Source organism: Oratosquilla oratoria, chromosome 19, assembly GCF_046742065.1.
Source record: "Oratosquilla oratoria isolate Oo_2021 chromosome 19, ASM4674206v1, whole genome shotgun sequence".
Classification (NCBI taxonomy): Eukaryota; Metazoa; Arthropoda; class Malacostraca; order Stomatopoda; family Squillidae; genus Oratosquilla; species Oratosquilla oratoria.
In genome coordinates this window covers 35,528,957-35,536,305 of record NC_134795.1, presented here as the reverse complement: position 1 = coordinate 35,536,305, position 7,349 = coordinate 35,528,957, and positions in this window count along the sequence as shown.

The window sequence follows — 7,349 nt, the reverse complement described above, 5'->3', positions numbered from 1 at the left end:
CTTATCAGTTGGCCACGGGAATCCCCAGTCCCCAGCGCAGCTAGAATGTATCCTAGCGGAGGTTCTATTTGACAGTAGCGAAACTGAATGAAATTTCTATTTCTTGTATAACTTCTCTTAAGATTATAAATATTGTGTACTAGTGTGTGCGTGGGTGGTAGTGTACAAGTGTGGGATAGAATAGGTATTCATTATTGACTAATAATTATGTCAGTAAATTTGTTACGAATCCACGCAATATAGAGCCTGGCGGCAAGTATATGAAAAAGCACATGGCACCTGGTATGTTGGTGAAACATTTAGCAACCTATGCATGTATTTAAAACAAAAATGTCATTGCATCATGCCAGCCGCACAATAGCCGCCGACGACTGCACAATAGGACTTTGTCTTGTCTTACCACGTACAAACTCACATCTCTGCCGACATATCCCTAACATTTCTCTCGCTTGATTTCCTCGTGACGTCCCATCCTGTTGTTCTCCACTCTTCATGCATTTCAAATTTACACTCCCCTTTCTCGTTATTCATTCAACTGAGGAAGATAATAATAATGCTTAGAATCTATAACGACATGGGAGGATTGTGGCTGTTATTATTATCTGGTGAGTATGATCAGTTTCTCGCATACGTTGTCAAAAAAAGGAAATTGCCTTTGGTAAGTTTTCAAATTCATTTCCGAATCAGACACAAATGCCAGGCACGGATCTATATTTTGTAATTGTTATGCCTAATATATAAATAAACTATATATATGAATCCGTTTATGTACTAAACGATGATTTTAAAAGAATTTGTGCAATCTTTGTAAAGGACGGGTGTCGGCACTTTAGTATTCACTTAGCTATACACAAAGCAGTCAAGGCCATTAGAATGGCCTTCATAGGACCTTAAGTTGTTTTGAAGCATAGTAGATATAACTGGATAATAGGCTACTAGGAATTCTTATTAGCATTCAAGGCAGGACATATGCTCAATGTCCGCTGGTTTCTTAACTAATCTATATAAAATACACGCTAAATAAAGAAATTAGACAATTAAATCAACCCTACTATGAATTTAGATGTTCAATACTAACAAACATCATATAAATATGACAAATATAATCTAGCTTGACAAAATGTAAGTACAAATTGAATAATCTTTACAATTTGTAGTCAGGTAAACTATTATGCTATATACAAAAATAATAAAAAATGAAAGCTTTATGTTTATGCACAAATATGTTAATGAAACAATATTTTTAATATTACCAAGTTTCAGAAAGAAATAGTGAAACGCAACGCTTAAAAATATTGTATGCAAGGGAAGTCTGTGGCAGCAGAGTAGCACAATTCCAATCTGGCAAGAGTCGATTCATGGCATCCTGCCCATGCGCCACGTGTCTTTCATGGTTTCCCAAATTGTTGTGCTTTTTTACATAATTCCAAGATGTAGATTAACATGTTTAATCTTATATGAAGTCTTAGCACTAATTAGAAGTATTTATATAGCTGTAAGTGACAAGGATGGCAACATTCAGACCAACACTTTCTTCTGAAAACGAACCAGTGAAAAAAACGAAGTGGATGAAGAAAACGGAAGTGAATCCCAGGTATTTCTATTTTTGTATTTTATTTATTCATTTACTTGGTTATTAGGAACGGACCAGCCATCAAATGCATGCTAATTACCTTGAGTCTAACAACCAACACAAGCTCATTTGGAGGTGATACAGCCTAATTTGTAATCTTGCGTTTGTGTACATATTCAACGAATTATTTATTTGTGGAGAAAATTATAGTAAATTTTATTTTTTGATTACCTGCTATTATCTTGGACATTTTACTGTAAAAATACTGAGTGCAATATGTACCAAATAACTGATGAATGTGAAATTAATGACAGTGAATATTCTAAGGATTATCCTATCCATCGTTATCTCTTCCTTTTCAATAATTTAAATTACTTCTTCAAATTGTTCAGTTGGAATTCTTACACTTGAATTGACCCATAATGAAGAGTGAGAATGAAGAAATAACACGTAAATGCATCATGCTTATAAGAAATATAAGTGCTCGGGTGAATCTAATGACTATGAAAGTTATGTATCAATACAGAGAGATTTAAAAAAGACAATAAGAAAAAGAAAACGACAATACGAAATGAATATCGCTGATAAATCCAAAGAGAGTCCCAAAGAATTCTACTGTTACATTAGCGATAAAAAGGTTGTTAGGAATCACATTGGTCTACTATTATTTGATGACGGTCAACTTGAATATTCAAATGAAGGAATGTGTAATATTTTAAACAATTATCTTAGCTCGGTATTCGTATACGAAACACCTCAAAGTGAGCTCCAAACTGAAACCTGTGAAAAGTCTAGGGTAAACTTACTACGGTAAATATAACAAAAGAAAAAATTAAAAGGTGTATAGAGAAACTCAAAATTAATAAAACACCAGGGCCTGACGGTTGGCATCCAAGAATCTTAAAGGAAATGAAAAATGAGATTGTTATTCCATCAGAAATCATTTTCAAGAAATCCATCATATTCGGAGATGTCCCAAGAGAATGGAAGCTAGCTAACGCTACTCCCATATTCAAAAAAGGTGACAAAAAGAACCTAATAACTATAGGCCTATAAGTTTGACTTCAATCGTAGGAAAAATAATGGAAACTATCATCAGAGATGCTATCGAACATCATTTAGAAAGTAACCGTTTGATAAATGATAGCCAGCATGGTTTCAGACGGAAACGTTCTTGCGTGACTAACTTACTCGAATTCTACAACACAGTTATCTCGAATTATGACAAAAGAAACAATATAGATTTGATATATCTAGACTTTGCAAAATATTTTTATACCGTCCCCCACGAAAGACTACTTACTAAATTAGCTTCACACGGATTAAGTGGTAGCCTATTAAGTTGGACTAGTAATTGGTTAAATTATCGAAAACAGAGAGTTGTTTTAAATGGAAAAACTTCTAGATGGAAAAATGTTACAAGTGGAGTTCCATGGACTAAAATCTACTGTTTCCAAATTTGCTGATAATACAAAAATGTGTGGAATGGCAAATTATCACTTAAACGAATTAGATATTCAAGAAGATTTAGATAAATTACAGAAATGGTCTGAAAAGTGGCTAATGAAATTTAACACAAGTAAATGCAAGGTAATGCACATAGGTAAAATAAAAGTAAGTACGATTACAAGTTATTTGGAGATTCGTTAACAAAAGTGAATAGTGAAAAAAGATCTCGGCGTAATTATCAGTAACATCTCAAATCATCCAAGCAGTGTATTTCAGCCTCTGAGAAAGCAAATAAGATTCTAGGACTGATTGCGCGATCTTTTGACTTCAAAAGTCATCATTCATTAACAAGCTATATAAATCGTTAGTTCGTCCACATTTGGAATATGCTGTTTCCGTATGGTCACCGAATCTCATTAAAGACATTGACAGATTGGAGAAAGTACAACGGCGAGCCACAAAACTGATTCCAAATATAAAAAATAAATCATACGAAAATCGACTAAAACATATGAATCTGTTTTCCCTAAAAAAGCGTAGACTCAGAGGTGACTTGACACAGATTTTTAAGATTCTAAAGGGAATTGATAACATCAAAAGTGACAAAATTTTCACACTGAATGAGAATCAGACAAGAAACAATGGTCTCAAACTGTCCGGAAATAGATTTAATTTTGAAGTGGGTAGAAACAACTTCGCCAACCGTGTAGTTAATGAATGGAATAAACTTCCTGCACAGGCAGTGCAATGTAGTTCAGTTCGAAGCTTTAAAAATAATTTAGATAAACACCTAAGCAAAATGCTGTAATGATTATTATTCATTTTATATTATTTGTTTTTGTTTTGTTATAATTTGTCTGTTTGATTTTCATTTATTATTAATTATATGTCAATTTATTATCATTGACTATTTAACTGTTTGTTGTTTGACTGTGCCTATGTGTTTATTTATGTATCTTAATTGATACCTACATTATTGTAGTTTTTATTTATTTATTTATTGTTATTATTAGGATTTTTTTCGCATCCGACCTAGATATGGACCAAAAGGTCTCCTGTCGGCATGCTCGCGCAATACTCTTGTGGACAGAACAGTCAATAATATTTGATCCATATCGGACTTCTGGAAAGATCATCCCCCCATCGCTCGTCATCAGAGCCCATCAGTATATCTTCCAAAGGTGCAGGCCCGAGGTCTGGTACTCGGTCTGCGGAGCGGCCCAGAAATAGCAACCGGCGACTGCTCTCTAATCACCAACCGGTGACATTAAAACAGCCCCACATTAACATAACTCAGTCCAACGTTTCTTCCCGGAGGAGTGAAGATCTACGGAAATGTACCCCCGAGGACCGTTGGCGGATTTAATGAGGCCGCTGGTGATTTAGGTTGAGAAATGGATGTTGTAGTGTAGATTGCCTTGGGGGATAGAAGCGCCACAATATGAGAAGGCCTCTGTGGAGCTCTGCCAAACCAGAGACATCGGGTATGTCTATAATTAGACATACCTCCCTCTCCCCCCTCCCCTCTCCCACTCCCCCCTCCCACTCCCAATCGTGACTCTGTCCCTAGCGCTTTTGGAGGGAGTATTCTTACGTGTGCACATGTGTACATGCACACACGTGCGAGTGTTTATACGCACACACACACACACACACACACACACACACACACACACACACACACACACACACACACACACACACACACACACACACACACACACACACACACACACACACACACACACACACACACACGGCTTGGGTAAGAAAAATCATGTATATGTTTAGAGGATTTCCTGATTCCCCCCCCCCTCGTCCCCCTCTCCCCACCCCTCTTCCTGGCATGGCGACCCCTTTGGCAGAATATTAGAGCCCCCTATTCCCCCTTTCCCTTGCCTGTGTTCAACGTTGAGGTTCCACTGCATAACCGCCGGAGAAGGATGCAATCTATACACACGTAGTCGAAAACATGGAGATGTATTTTTCATTTGAGTGGAGCATCCGAATCTAAAAGAATTAATACTGCGTGTCAGGGACTACAGCTGCTACATGACTACAAGAAAGACTTTTGTAGCACCCTGTAGAATTTGTTTCAGGGCTCCCCCCAACCAGGTACTTTGGGATAACCAAAAGCACCTCTTTGTTTTGGCTCAATTAACTTGGATCGTAAGAGGCGAGAAGAAAGGGACGGGGAGAGGGACTAGGCATCCTTCTCCCTGTAGCCCCAAGGGCAACTTCCTAAATCGAAAAGAAAAGGCATAAGGGGTGCTGGCGGGCCTCGGGCCAGCACCCTAAGGTTTGGGTCTTTTAATGTGCGTGGATGTGGTACAGGTGAGAGTAAAAAGGAAGAGATAGGTAGTATGTTTGTGAGAAGAAAGTTGGATGTGTTGGCTTTGAGTGAAACTAAGTTGAAAGGGAAGGGTGAGTGTATGTTTGGGAGTGTAAGTGGGAGGTTATCAGGAGTGAAGAGAGGGCGAGGGAGGGAAGGGGTGGCTATTCTAGTAAGTGAGGAGATAGGTAAAGGGGTAGTGGAGTGGAAGGAGGTTTCCTCAAGGATAATGTGGATGAAGGTGAAACTGGGAAAGGAGATGTGGGTCTTTGTAAGTGCATATGGGCCGGGCAGTGAGAAGAGCATGGAAGAAAGGGAGGCCTTTTGGATAGATTTTAATGAGTGCATAGAGGGTTTAGGAAGAAATGTCAATGTAATAGTACTGGGAGACCTTAATGCTAGAGTGGGAAATGGTCCAATCGATGGAGTGGTTGGGAAGTGTGGAGTTCCAGGAAAGAATCGTAGTGGAGAGTTGATGGTGGAAATGTGTCTAGAAAGAGAGTTGATGATAGCAAATACAGTGTTTCGGAAGAAAGTCAAGCATAAGTACACATGGGAGAGGGTGGTGGAGGGAAGGGTGGTAGATAGAGCGCTAATGGATTATGTAGTGGTAAATAGGATTATGATAGGAAGAGTTAAGGATGTACATGTGGTAAGGGGAGAGGGTGGGGGAATATCAGATCATTTTTTGGTGGAAGGTAAGTTGAGAGTGGAGGATAGATGGAGAAGGAGGAAAGGGACAAAAGGTAGGGAGGTTCTTAGAGTGAACTCCTTGAATGAAAAGGAAAAGGAGAAGGAGTACGAAAAGAAGCTGAAGGAGGAGTGGGAGGGAGTAAAGGATAGAGCAGAGATGGGTGTGGAGGAGGAATGGGGATGGTTCAAGGAGGGAGTCTTAAAGTGTGCAAGGATGGTGTGTGGAACAAGAAGGACAGGGGGAAATAGAAGAAAGGGTAGTGAATGGTGGGATGAGGAAACAAAGAAGGTTGTAGAAGAGAAGAAGCGAGCATTCACAGATTGGTTACAAAAGAGGACAGGGGAGTCATATGAGACGTACAAAGAAAAGAAAAGAGAAGTAAAGCAAAAGGTAAAGGAGGCAAAGAGGAGAGCAGATGTGAAATGGGGTAGGAGTATGACAGAAAATTTTGAAAGTAATAAAAAGATGTTTTGGAAAGAAATTAAGAGAGGAAGAGGAGGCGAATCAAGTAGGGAAGAAAAGGTAAAAGGTACAGATGGAGAGTTGATAATGGAAGAGATGGCAGTGAGGGAAAGATGGGCAGAATATTTTAGGGAGTTGCTGAATGTGAAGGAGGATAGGGAAGGAAAGATAGCTGCAGTGGGAAATACGAAGAAAATGAGAGTGATGAGTGAGGAGAATGGAGGAGAAATAAGGAAGGATGAGGTGAAGGCAGTTGTAAAGATGATGAAAGCAGGTAAGGCACCTGGTCTGGATGGATGTCATGCAGAATGTCTGAAAAAGGGAGGTTCAGTGATGGTGGACTGGTTGGCGAGATTATTTAATGTTTGCTGGAGAGAGGGTAGAGTACCGGAGGACTGGAGTAGTGCCTGTATAGTTCCTCGTTACAAGGGAAAAGGGGACAAGTGTGAATGTAGTAATTTCAGAGGGATTAGCCTGTTGAGTGTAGTAGGGAAGGCTTATGGGAGAATCTTAATTGAGAGGATTAGGAGAGGAACAGAAGGAGTAATTGGTGAGGAACAGTGTGGTTTTAGGACGGGTGGAGGTTGTGTAGATCAGATCTTTGTGGTAAGACAGATATGTGAGAAAGCTATAGGAAAGGGGAAGGATGTTTTTTGGGCTTTTATGGATCTGGAAAAGGCTTATGATAGGGTAGACAGAAAGGCTCTGTGGGAGGTTATGCAGATTTATGGGATAGGAGGAAAGCTTTTGGGAGCTGTCAAGAGTTTTTATGTGAGTAGTAGAGCATGTGTTAGGATTGGAAATGGAGAGAGTGAGTGGTTTGAAGTAAAGGTGGGACT